General features: G+C 38.9%; 1 non-coding gene across 1 annotated transcript; it reads right to left on the bottom strand.

The window, feature by feature from the left end:
- Positions 1–4,171: 4,171 nt before the first annotated feature.
- On the bottom strand, positions 4,172–4,302 carry LOC127683913 (small nucleolar RNA SNORA17). The gene has a single exon (XR_007977694.1). It is a non-coding gene; the product is annotated as a small nucleolar RNA SNORA17 (small nucleolar RNA).
- Between the last annotated feature and the right edge of the window lie 8,860 nt (positions 4,303–13,162).

The following is a 13,162-nucleotide window of genomic DNA, read 5'->3' as shown; positions in this document are numbered from 1 at the left end:
TGCATGGCATTAGACCCCATATAGAAGATGCCCAAAAGCTCACCTTTTCTTACTATAGAGGGACACAGTAAAAGGACACTATCTATAAAATAGGAACAGGCTGCCACCACACTAATGATCTCTGGAGCTTTTATGTTAGGTTTCCTTGCCTACAGAGTTCTAAGAAGTATGCTGAGTATTTAGAAGCCATTCAGTTTATGATATTTCCAATGATGCTATTGATTTTTTGTTCTGTTGGTTGTCTTCTGCTGGGCATGGGACCTACCTTTCAGAGTGCTTTGTTTACCTAAAGAGACTCCCTTGGGGGCATCCTAATTTTTCATCTGAAAGTAGCTATCTTTCAGCCTAGGGATAGGGTCATGTGCCCATTTCTTTCAGCCGACCTGCACAGGCCCTGTGTCTACTGTCCGTCTCTGCGTTCATTTGAATGTTAGCCCTGTTGTATCCAGAAGGCCTTGATTCTTGCTTGGTTTCCTCCATCTCCTTTGACTCTTAGATATTTTCCACGTTCTCTTCTACTGGGCTTCCTGAGCCCTGAGGGAAGAGATTTTGTCAAGTCGCACTTAGTTTTAGTTATCCATTCCCAAGTTCCCCCTCTTTTGTTCCTCCCATCCTGATGCCCTGCCTTGTCCATCTGTAACTATTATTACAATTCCTCTTCCTAGGAAGATCCCTCCCACCAAACTTTTTACCTAAACTCCATGGATTGTAGCTTGCTTATTGATGACTTAACAGCTAACATCCACATAAAAGTGAATATATACCATATAGGTCTATATGTAGCCATATGGATACACTCTGGATAATTTTGTTTTTAGTTCCTTCCATTTACCTGAAAATTTCATGATTTTATTTTTTTAAATGGCTGAGTAATATTCCATTATTTATTTATATTCTTATTAAATATATTCTTCATTTATATTTCAAGTGATTTTCCCTTTCCTGGATCCCCCTTCCCCGAAAGTCCCATAGGCCCTCTTCCCTACCCCTTTTCCCCCATCCACCTCTTCCTACTTCCTTGTCCTGGTATTCCCCTACACTGCTGCACTGAGCCTTTCCAGGACCACTCCTTCCTTCTTGGGCATCATTTGATATGTGCATTGTGTCTTGGGTATTCCAAGTTTCTATGCTAATATCCATTTATCAGTAAGTGCATACCATGAGTGTTCTTTTGTGATTGGGTTACCTCATTTAGTATGATGTTCTCCAGCTCTATCCATTTGTCTAAGAATTTCATGAATTCATTGTTTCTAATGGCTGAATAGTACTCCATTGTGTAAATATACCACATTTTCTGTATCCATTCCTTCGTTGAGGGAAATCTGGGTTCTTTCCAGCTTCTGGCTATTATATATAAGGCTGCTATGAACATAGTAGAGCATGTATCCTTATTACATTCTAGGGTATCCTCTGGGTATATGCTCAGGAGTGGTATAGTGGGGTCATCTGGAAGTATCATTCCCAGTTTTCTGAGGAACTGCCAGACTGACTTCCAGAGTGGTAGTACCAGCTTGCAACCCCACCAACAGTGGAGGAGTGTTCCTCTTTCTCCACATCCTCGCCAGCACCTGTTTTCTCCTGAGTTTTTGATTTTTACCATTCTGACTGGTGTGAGGTGAAATCTCAGGGTTGTTTTGATTTGCATTTCCCTGATTTCTAAGGATGTTGAACATTTCTTTAGGTGCTTCTCAGTCATTTGATATTCCTCAGGTAAAAATTCTTTGTTTAGCTCTGTACCCCATTTTTAAGGGGGATATTTGGCTCTCTGGAGTCTACCTTCTTGAGTTCTTTGTATATCTTGGATACAAGTCCTCTGTTGGATGTAGTGTTGGTAAAGATCTTTTCCCAATTTGTTGGTTGCTGTTTTGTCCTTTTGACAATGTCCTTTGTCTTACAGAAACTTTGTAGTTTTATGAGGTCCTATTTGTCAATTCTTGATTTTAGAGCATAAGCTATTGGTGTTCTGTTCAGGAACTTTCCCCCTGTGCCCATGTCCTCAAGGGTCTTCCCCAGTTTCTTTTCTATTAGTTTCAGTGTGTCTGGTTTTATGTGGAGGTTCTTGATCTATTTGGACTTGAGCTTAGTACAAGGAGATAAGAATGGATCAATTTGCATTCTTTTGCATGCTGACCTCCAGTTAAACCAGCACTATTTGTTGAAAAGGCTATCTTTTTTCCACTGGATGTTGTAGCTCCTTTATCAAAGTTCAAGTGACCATAATTCTGTGGGTTCATTTCCAGGTCTTCAATTCTATTCCATTGTTTGGAAAGGGTTAGGGGGTGTGGCCTTGGAGGAGGCATGTCACTGCCCCCAGGATTTAAAGTTCCAAAGACTTACCTTATGCCTAGCCTGCTCTTTGCTTCACACCTGTGCTGTGAAGTGGGAGTTCTCATCTGTTTCTGGGGCTATCCCTGACTTTGCTCAGTGACATGGACTATAATCCTCTGGAACTGTGAACCCAATTAGACAGTTCCTTTTGTAAGTCCCATTGGTTGTGGTGTCTTATCACAGAAACAGAAATCTAGCTAAGAAAGTTGCATACTTGGTAAAAATCTAGTTACACATTTTCCAAATGAAAATGAGTGAGTAAACATCAGAACAGTAAAATCTGACAATGAACAGACCTCATAAGCAAGCAGCATATCCATGAACATGGCCGATAAACCTCACAGGTTACACTAGCGACCAAAAATAGATGAGATAGCATTCTTGCCTTTCTGGGGACAAAGAGCAGATGGAGTGAATATCACTAGCACCTGCTGTGAGTAAGGTGGAAAATCCAGAGATTTAGCCTTGTGGGTGAGAGTACAGTGGTTTGAGGGAGCTCCTGTGGTATATATATATTCTGAGGTAGTTTGAGGTTGTGGTTGTTGTTGCTTTAATTGAATAGTGCACTCTCAGTGATTTCAACTCATGAACAAAACCTAACAACTTGGAAACAGTGAAACATGGGTAAAGGGCATATGGACAAGGCTGAGTTTATATATATATATATATATATATATATATATATATATATATATATATATATAATGATCCTGAGATAGTTGCTACTAAGGAAGGTTCTCATGGAAAGAATTAAGCAGGAATCTTGTAAATCCAGGCATTAAAAATAATCACACACACACACACACACACACACACACACACACTAACATGGAAATGTCTCTGAAAGAATGTGTCCTGCCTCTGGATCAGGAACAGCCTTGTCCACAGCGCGCCATCTCCAAGCAGTGCAGGAAGCCAGCTATATTCCATTATTTAAATGTACTACATTTTCTTTATCCATCCAGCTATCCATTGACATCTAGGGTGTTTCCGATTTCTGCCTCTCATGAACTCAGCAGCAATGAACACATGTCTCTTTGGTAAGATGAAGCACCTTTTCTGTATATGAGAGTAGTACAGCTGGATCTTAAGGTAGATGAGTTCCCAGCTTTCTGCTGCATTGCCACTCTGACATCATAGCGGCTATACATGTTTGCACCCCACCAGCAGTGGACGAGTGTTTCCCTTCTCTACATCCATGCCCGCATGAGCTGTCCCTTGTCTGGATCTTGGCCATTCTGACTGGTGTAAGGTGAAATCTTGAAGTAATTCATATTTGCATTTCTCTGATGACCAATAATGGGTTGTAACATTTTTTAAGTGTTCCTCAGCCACTTGAGTTTCCTTTTTTTTTTTTGTATCCATTTTTTAAAAATTGGGTTATTTGTTTTTTTCGTCCATTTTTTTGAGTTCTTTATCTATTTTGGATATTAGCTCTCTATAGGATGTATAGTTGGTAAAACTCTTGCCGCATTCTGTAGCCTGCCTTGTGGTGTATACATTTAATCCTGTGCTCCAGTGGCAGAGGCCAGCTTGGTCTATATACAGGATTCCAGGACAGCCAGGGTGACATAGAGAGACCCTGTCTCTACCAGCAAGAAAACAAACAAACAAACCCCAATAAACTAACAAAAAACTTAGAATAAAATGAAATGCAATCTTAATGTTCATTTAGAAACTGAAATAAACTATGCCTCACTCAAATATTATAGCACTGAATAGGGATCATGTAGGGCACAGTCTGTCACTCCTCCCCTCATGCATGCGTAGTCATCTCAGGCTAGCTCCCTGTCTGGGCCCCTGGCACTGAGTGGCAGTCCTCTTTGTCCCGCTTGTTTAAGGGAATGTTAGACTACCAATCATTCAGACGTTCACAGGTCAGGACACTGGGCCTAGACACAGCCTTTCTCCCCTCTGCCCCCTACTGATGAGCATGTAACATAGTGGCCACACATGCAATGCCCTTGGGACAGGACAGTTTTGATTTTTCTCTTATACTTTAATTGTTCAGATTTATTTAAAAAACAAAACCAAAATACAACTCATTCGAGTCTATGCTGTATGTTGGGCTGTATGTATGGTAATCACCCCTACCCATTATCGTCACCTTTCCTGCCCTTCTCTTTCCTATCAGTCTCCTTTGATCCTGTAGACAATTTCTTTTCTATTTTCATGTTATATATACATACTTAATTTTATGTGTCTATATAAAATCTAGGAGTCACAAATGACAGAAAATATCTGATATCTGTTTATTTGAAACTGACTCAATATACTTAATATGACCATCTCCAATTATATGATTGGAAAGCTTTCATATGCAAACACACAAAAAATATTCTCTTTGTGTGCTTTTTTGGTTGTTGTACTCTTAGGTTGGTTCCATAAATTAGCTTTTATGAGTACTGCCACAATAAACATTCATGTGAAAGTATGTCTGTGATTTAACATGGAGCCCCTCAAATCAATATCCTAAAATGAAGAAGTTGCATTGTACAGTAAATTTATGCTCACTTCTCTCTCTCTCTCTCTCTCTCTCTCTCTCTCTCTCTCTCTCTCTCTCTCTTTCTCTCTCTCTCTCCCTTTTTCCCTCCCTCCCTCTTTCCTTCATTTCTTTTTTAAAAAATTATTTATCTGTTCTCTTTACAACCCTCCTCTCAGTAACCCCTCATGAAAGCTCTCCCTCCATTCTGCCTTCCATTTTCTTTTTGAGAAGAGGAGCTCCCTCTGAGTGTCACCCCAACTACCACTCACCTGCTGTAGTTTTTGTTCCTACTGCACAAGATCTAGGAGATGTTTGGTTCCTGCAGTTCCCAGCTCCTCTGATGCAGTTTGAATCTAAAATATCCTTCACAGATTCTTGTTTTTAATTCTTTAGTGTCCAGCTTATCTCACTATTTTAAAAGCTGTAGACCATTTAGGAGACAGAACCTGCCTGGTAGAAGCAGGTCAATATGGTGGATATATGAAGAGTATCCTGCTCCTGTTTCTGGTACCATTGTTTAATGGTCTTTCATCATGTGATCAGCATCTATAGCACACTTCAACTGCCACAATCAGGCATATTGTGGACTGAGAGCCTCTGAAACTGTAAGCTGAAATAAATATTTCCCTACCTTAGTCACATCTGTTAGATATTTTGCTCGCAATGACCAATGCATCTTCTGTTTTGAATTCCCCAGCTCCAGTATTAACTCTGCTAGTAACTGTTTATTATATGGTTCTTTGAGATGTTGCTGAAAGAGTATAAATCACAGCTTTCTTCTGTGCAATATAACAGCATTGATGGTAAGATTACATCACTGAATTCTTGGCCGCTAATAGTTAAGTGTTTTATCTCCTTGATCCTGTTAGGGACTCCAGAAGGCACCATCAATTATTATCCTTAAGACAGCATGTGAATTTTAGATATTGAGATCCAAATCATACAGCTTGCAAGTGGTAAAGAGTAAGAGAAAAATAGCAAAAATTGAAGCCAGAATTGGAATAGAGTCATACAGCCCACACCAGTGTCTTCACCCCTAAGCTCTCTCAACACTGCTTGGTGAATGTCAAGTAGTCAGGGGCATCTCTGCCCCTACACTGATGACCACATTTCCCTTTTCCTTTAGGCATATGTTCCTCTCAAACTACTAAATAAGATACTTCTCTCCCCTCATCTAAAATATATTTCTAGACATGGGTTTTTTAATGTATTAGGAAAGATGTTTTATGGTCCCAGCTATGGTGAAAATATATTTCTTCTTGCTTAAGTGTACTCTTTGGATATAATTCTAGCAAGTCTCTTAAGTGTGCCTATTTATAGTTGAGATAATGCATCATCTGTGTGAAAAGCTCTCTTATATTCTGCCTTTTCTAAGATAAATGCCCTTCACAATTCCCTTCCCTAGCCCCAGAAATCTGCTTTTCCTCATAGTTTTATTGCTTTTTCAGCCCGCTGTCTAATTTCTCTAAATTTCTCACACTCTAAATCTGATCTAGGATTATCAGAATGAACAATTCCTCCAAAAATTTTATAAGCTAGTAATTGAGGTAGATAAATAGTGGCTAATGTATGAATTCTAATAGTTTAATGTGTTACATATATGTATGCATATTTTTCCCAACCTAATTTTTTTATTTATTAGATATATTTTTATTTACATTTCAAATGATTTCTCCTTTTCTGGCCCCCCACTTCCCGAAAGTCACATAAACCCCCTTCCCTCCCCCTGTTCTCCCATCCACCCCTTCCCACTTACCTGTTCTGGTTTTGTCCTATACTGCTACACTGAATCTTTCCAGAACCAGGGACCACTCCTCCATTCTTCTTGTACCTCATTTGATGTGTGGATTATGTTTTGGGTATTCCAGTTTTCTAAGTTAATATCCACTTATTAGTGAGTGCATACCATGACTGATCTTTTGAGACTGGGTTACCCCAACCTACTTAAATAAGAGTTCAACCTCTCCTCTTGCTCACCACCCACCAGATATTAGCAGAAGAAAAACGTTATTAGGATACAGGGGAAGTAGGCTTATTTAGAAATAGTTCTTTGAGAACCAGTGCAATCTTCGTCATCAGGATATCAGCAGTTCAGCCCAGTAGCAAACATCAAATAAGAATCAGCAGCTGCAGTTGAGGCTTCTCCGTGGACACCACACATGAACCAGCGCTTGCACTTTGGTCCACTTGGCAGTCACCACACATTAATCAGCAAGGGCAGTTCAATCTAGAAAAAAATGCAAGGCTTACCAACTGGCCTTAGACCATGGAAGAGGCAAGAAGCCATGGGAAATGCACAGGAAGTTCTTTGGCTAGTTTCTCTCTATGGTGGACACCATAAGCGGAGCTCAGCAATGCAATATAAGGTGAACAAATACATGCACATTATTAGCGAAGAAAGGCAAGGCAGAGCAAAGCAAACCAATGCTCAAGCTCCCACTATATATGGGGTCATATTCTTATTCCTTCTGACCATCATGTGTCTTTTCATATGTTTGCTATAGCAAAACATCCTTTCACCCATGTCTGCTTCAGAAAAATATTCCTTCACGTATCTACTTTAGCAAAATATTCTTTCACCTGTGTGTCCCAGCAAACAAAACATCATTTTATATAACTGACTCTCCAAAGAAACCAGAAGTTTCCATCACACACACACACACACACACACACACACACACACACACACACACAAACACATGTGCGCACATGCACGTGCATGCTCACACACACACATACACACATTTACTTTAATTATTAAAGAATGAGAAGGGAATTCCCAATTAGAGGAGTTCTTGGAGTGAATCTTGAAGGCTGTTTAGATTTTACACGGAAATGAGCAAACAGGCATGTGTGAATTCTAATAGTTTAATGTGTTACATATATGTATGCATATTTTTCCCAACCTAATTTTTTTATTTATTAGATATATTTTTATTTGCATTTCAAATGATTTCTCCTTTTCTGGCCCCCCACTTCCCGAAAGTCACATAAACCCCCTTCCCAGAGCAGAAGGTACACCAGGCATAAGCCTACAAGGAACCAAAGAACATAAGAACATGTTGCATGATTCTTCCTAACAAGACGTTTCTAAGAAATGCATCTTTCTGCGATGTTTGGCCTGTTGTGACCCTTACATAGAATATACGCATATAACCTAAGTTGGCTATAATGCCACTGAGCAATGTAATCTAATGGGGTCATGTGGTGCATGCTGTCACTGACTAAAAGGTTTCTATGTACTTGTAAATGGCTTCATTGAAAAGTTAACATCAGGGATAACTAAGAAAGCTGGCATAATTGACGGTTTATCTTAAATGAAGGAGTTTAAGTTTGACTCAGGACATTTTGAAGATTGAGAAAAGGATTTTCAAGAACAGGAGAGACTGGATGAGACAGCATTTTACAGTGTTCTTCTTGGGAAAGGACCAGAGCACATAAAATAAAACGGTTGTGATTTTCATTTTTATTTTAATAGCTCTATGAAGACCAGTGTATCAGAAGGGAAAGTCAATTATGATAAAGCCTCTAAATAGAAATAATTGTGTCCCAGAACTGATCATCTTTTTGAAGATAAGTAGATGAAGAAGAAGCTGATGGGAAATAGGAAGTCACCTTGGGACATAGGAGCATAGGGCCAATAGATTGTGTTTGCAGAATCGCTTTTTCCTTAAGACAAACCTAGTTGGATAACTTAGCTCATGCTCCAAGAGAATGTGATTTGTGCTTCGCGAGCTGCATAGGAATCCTCCATTAGGTTATCACATAGCTGTATTGATGGTCATATGATTCTTTGCTTTCAAATGTGAATATGGCTTCAGAGTTACATAGGGTGCTTTGGTAGGGAGATACAATGTAGTCAGGACCAGGGTATAGGAACTTGTCTTGGAGTTAGATCCAGTAAAGCTAGACAAAAACCAAGGTATGCCAAACTGTATAGACCTGGATAGGAAGACTGTGGTTTTGAATGAGAAAATTTCCCCATAAGCTTATGTCTTTGAACACTTGGTTCTCATTTGGTAGGGCTGTTTGGGTAGGTAGGATATATATATAGCCTTGTTGGACAAGGAGCATACTGAGTTTGGGAGCATTTGGGAGTTCATAGCCTTGCCCCATTTCCTGCTTTTTCTCTCTACTTCATAATTGCAGTTGAAGGTGTAGTCACTCAGCTTCTTGCTCTCACCGTTCACTGCCATTCCTCCCCTACCATTACAGACTACTCCTCTGAAACCATAACCCTACATAGCTCTTCTGTAAGTTGTGTAGGTCATAGTGTTTTATCACAGGAACAAAAAAAATAACTAGCAAAAAGACCAACAACATTTTTGGGTTAAGATTGATGGGAGAGACTCTCAGAAACCATTCTTGTACTAAAAATTTCAGATTTTGCTTAGTTCTGCAGGAGTGGCTTCAGCCCTCACCTAGATGAATGTCTTAGGATGTTACACCTGGTTAGTACTATCTCAGAAGCTGAGCCTATTACAAAGATCTTCAATACCTGCTTCTGATTAGGCTGGGGAAACTGGGTTTATTAGTAGAACAGTCAGTGTAAGTATCCTTCAGGTCTAGCAGGGTGAATTAATCCCAATTAACCCCAATGCAGAGGTTTTAAAAAGACCATTGAAGGAATGATTACTTACAGAAGAGTGGGTAAGGTTAAGCACATCTCTCTGGAACACTGAGGCACTTAGGCACTGGCAGAGCAGAAAGCTAATTTTTTTGCTCTTTCTAAGGGCAAAGGGAACTTCTGTCACTAGGCTGTGCTGTGAAGAGTGTCTGCAACAAGGTAGGGGCCATCTGTGCAAGGTGTGATCACAGGTAGCATCCAGTCCCTTGCCATGCCCCAGCCAGGGTCTTCAGTATCAACCCAAAGTGACACCAATCCCAGTTGTCAGTGCTGCTGAAGTGATTGAAAGAAGCCCCCAAAAGGTAAGAAAGGCAAGAAAGGATGAACAATTGGTTAAATATATTTTTATCATTTTTTGAAATAAAATATGTGAGTTTTGTGCAAAATATATGTTTATGGACCTCTAAATGTCATCATACCTAGGTCATAAGGTGGGAGCAGCTTTACAATTAGGGCACCTTGTTATACTTAGATTTTGTAGAACAATGAAGGTGGCTTGTTCCTGAGTACTTCAATAGACTTCAAAGATTCGTGCTTTTAAGTGATGTGCAACAATTTTTCCATCCGTACAGGGTGTGTATTATTAATATGTACTTAAATGTGCCAACACTGTTTTTAAACCTCCTATGATAATTATTTGTAATGACACATAGTAATTGTACATATTTATGTGGTACAGAGTGGCATCACAATGCATATATACAACATATAATGATCACTCACATAATTAGCACACCATCATTTCAGATGCTTATTATTTTTTTCTGTTGAAAACATTTGAAACCCTCTTTTATTAGCTGCTCAAAATGTTCAGTTAACTCTTTAAAACTGGGGTGGTTTTGTGTAAGAAATTCCTCCCTCCTTAAGAACCTCTGGTGTTCCAGTCCTTGGTCTCCTGATGGTGGTGCTGTCTGAAGAAGCTTAGAGGGCAGAGCCCTGTTGGAGGAAGTATGCCACTGGGGTCAAGTATATTAGTTTGGTTTCTATTTCTGTGAAAAAGAAAGGAGTAATTTCATGTTATTGCTTATAGTTCATCCTTAAGGAAACCAAGCCAGGAACTCAAGCAGGGCAGGAGCCTGAAGCAGGAGCAGAAATAGAAGTTATGGAGAGAAGCTGCCCACTGGCTTGCTCTCCAGGCTTTGTTCTGCCTGGGTCATTATACTACCAGGACTACCAGCCCAGAGGGGTACCTTCTAAGTGGGCTGGGCCCACATCAATGGTCAATCAAGAAAGTGCCCCTACAAACTGCCTATGGGACAATCTAACAGGTATTTTCTCAATTGAGGATTCTGCCCAGATGACTCTAGTTTGTGTCAAGTCAACAACAACCACGACAACAAAAACCAACCAACACAGTAGTCTGTGAGATATAAAAGACCTCATATCACTTTCAGCTTACCCTGTATGCTCTGTGCTTGTGGTTCAGCTCCTTCTTTTTCCTGACATCATACCTGTATATAAGTCATGACTTCCCACCATGATGGACATTTATCTCTCTGGAACCATAAGGTCAAATAAACCCTTCTCCAAGTTGTCTTGGTCATAAAGTTTTATCTCAGCAACAGAAAAGGAATTAATGCATCAGCCATTGTTTTCTTACTGAGTTGTAGAACATTCAAAGTTATTTTCCAACCCAGCTGAGTGTCTGCACCAATTAACCATTTTCTTATATTTCCTCACCTCTCTCAAAATCATGACTCCAGCCTCTATTTCTCTGAGATCAACCTTTTCATTTCCATATATACACTTGGAAACATGTAGAATTTATCTTTCTGTGCCTGGCTTATTGAACTTAACATAATACCTTTCACTTCCATTCACATTGCTTGAAATGATAACATTTCATTCTTTCTATGGTAGAATAATGCTCAATTGTGTAGAAATACCACTCTTTCTGGTCCATATATTCATCAGTGGACAGCTCTTAATTATGTATCTTGGTTATTATGAAAGTCAAATAATTATTCTTAGTAAATTTATTTAGTTATGAAATTATTGGATTTTATGGAAGTACTTTTCTTATTTGGCAAGGGATATCAATACTGTTTTCCTCAAGATGGTACTTGCTTCTAATTCAACGGTATGCGAGATGTTCCCTTTTCCCACCCTTGGCTAGCATTCACTTTCTGTCCTTTTGATAATAGCCATTTGAAAACTGATATCTCCTTGTGCTTTTTGAGCCGCATTTTTTCTGATGATTAATGACATTTGACATTTTCCTTATGCTCTACTTGGCTACTTTTGAAGTCTCTTTTGGGAAATGTCTATGAAGGTCAGTCACCCATGTTTCCATCAGCTCTTTGTCCTGATTTTTATATAGTTACACCGTAGAGCAACGATTCAGGGACTGTAGCTCAATGACAATTTACAGTTGCTTAGAACTTCTTCCAGGGTTGACTATAGAAGCATTTAAGATATCTTTCTATGAAATAAGAAAGTTAAAATCACTTCAGAATAAAGCAATGTATAATACTTTCAACTAAACTGCCTGTCCCGTCTAGTATAATGTCTAGATGTAAGAAAGTCACAGGATTCCTTCAGAATTTAATTATCCCAGGTGTGTGTAATTACAGAAAGCTAAAATCCTTGTATAAATGATCATGTCTTTTATATTATGATAGTATTTATGTTGTGTTTTACTGATCTTGTGATCCTATAGTCTTTGAAGCTCCCTATCATCTTATACAGATTTATCTACTTTCACTATTATCTATTTTCTGTGTCTCATAGCATCTGGCAAAATGTCTGGGACCTAGTCAAAGCTCAAATGGTTTGGCAACTTGAATTAAATATGCTAATTGTCCATCATAGAATTTCCTATTTCTTGAAATCATATGAATGGGAAGAGGAATGATTTGAAAAGTATAACTTTCAAATTGCAATAAATACGTGTAGTCCTTTCATCTAAAAAGGAACTTAGAATACCAGCTATTTCCCAGGATTATACATGTCTATGCTGTGACAAAACTTATTTTGACAATTAAAATTAACATCTTAATGAACTCTAAAGAATTTTTCTTAGTTTTCAATTTTTTGTGAAATATGGTTATCATTTATCTGTACAAGCCAGTTTCCTATGACTCTGTTATGTATCATGTATAAACCAATATTACATGAAAAAGTGCTTTGTGAAGTTACAGTATTGGGCAAATCAGTTCTTATTCTTTTGGTAGGCAAAATCAAAGAGATCAGACATTTTGTTAATGAGACTGGAATCTTGTGAAAATGAAATACAGTATTTCTAATACTTTAGGACAGTAGACATGTCTACAGTCACATGCCAAACAAAAAGGTACATGTCCTGTTCAGTTGCAGGCTTCCTTGAGCATGCAAAAGATCCTAGACTCTCTTTAGAGAAGACCACAAATCTGTATTCCTTAAACTTTCTAAAGGCCCCAAAGGGTCTAGGACCAATGTTGGTCTGACTGTAGAACCTTACAAAAAGTTCTGAGTAAAACTACTTCATATTTCCTCTTCATGAGACCCTGGTGATTCCATCAATAATTACATAAATCTAGAATGCTGATCAGATGACCCCATGAGTCATTGGCTCAGGTCATTCTGGATAGGTTCTCTCTCCCTCTGGATCACCAATTAGCACCTATATCCCTGTAACAGTTAAGCATCTCTTCAGTTTATGGTTTGGGTGTGTAGCCTCCCCTAGTCGTCACCTATGAAAAGGGAGACACTTTGGCAGCCACTATGGTAACTTCAGTTCATTA

This window comes from Apodemus sylvaticus, chromosome 4 (genome assembly GCF_947179515.1).
Source record: "Apodemus sylvaticus chromosome 4, mApoSyl1.1, whole genome shotgun sequence".
Classification (NCBI taxonomy): Eukaryota; Metazoa; Chordata; class Mammalia; order Rodentia; family Muridae; genus Apodemus; species Apodemus sylvaticus.
This window is presented reverse-complemented; position numbering and strand designations above follow the sequence as displayed.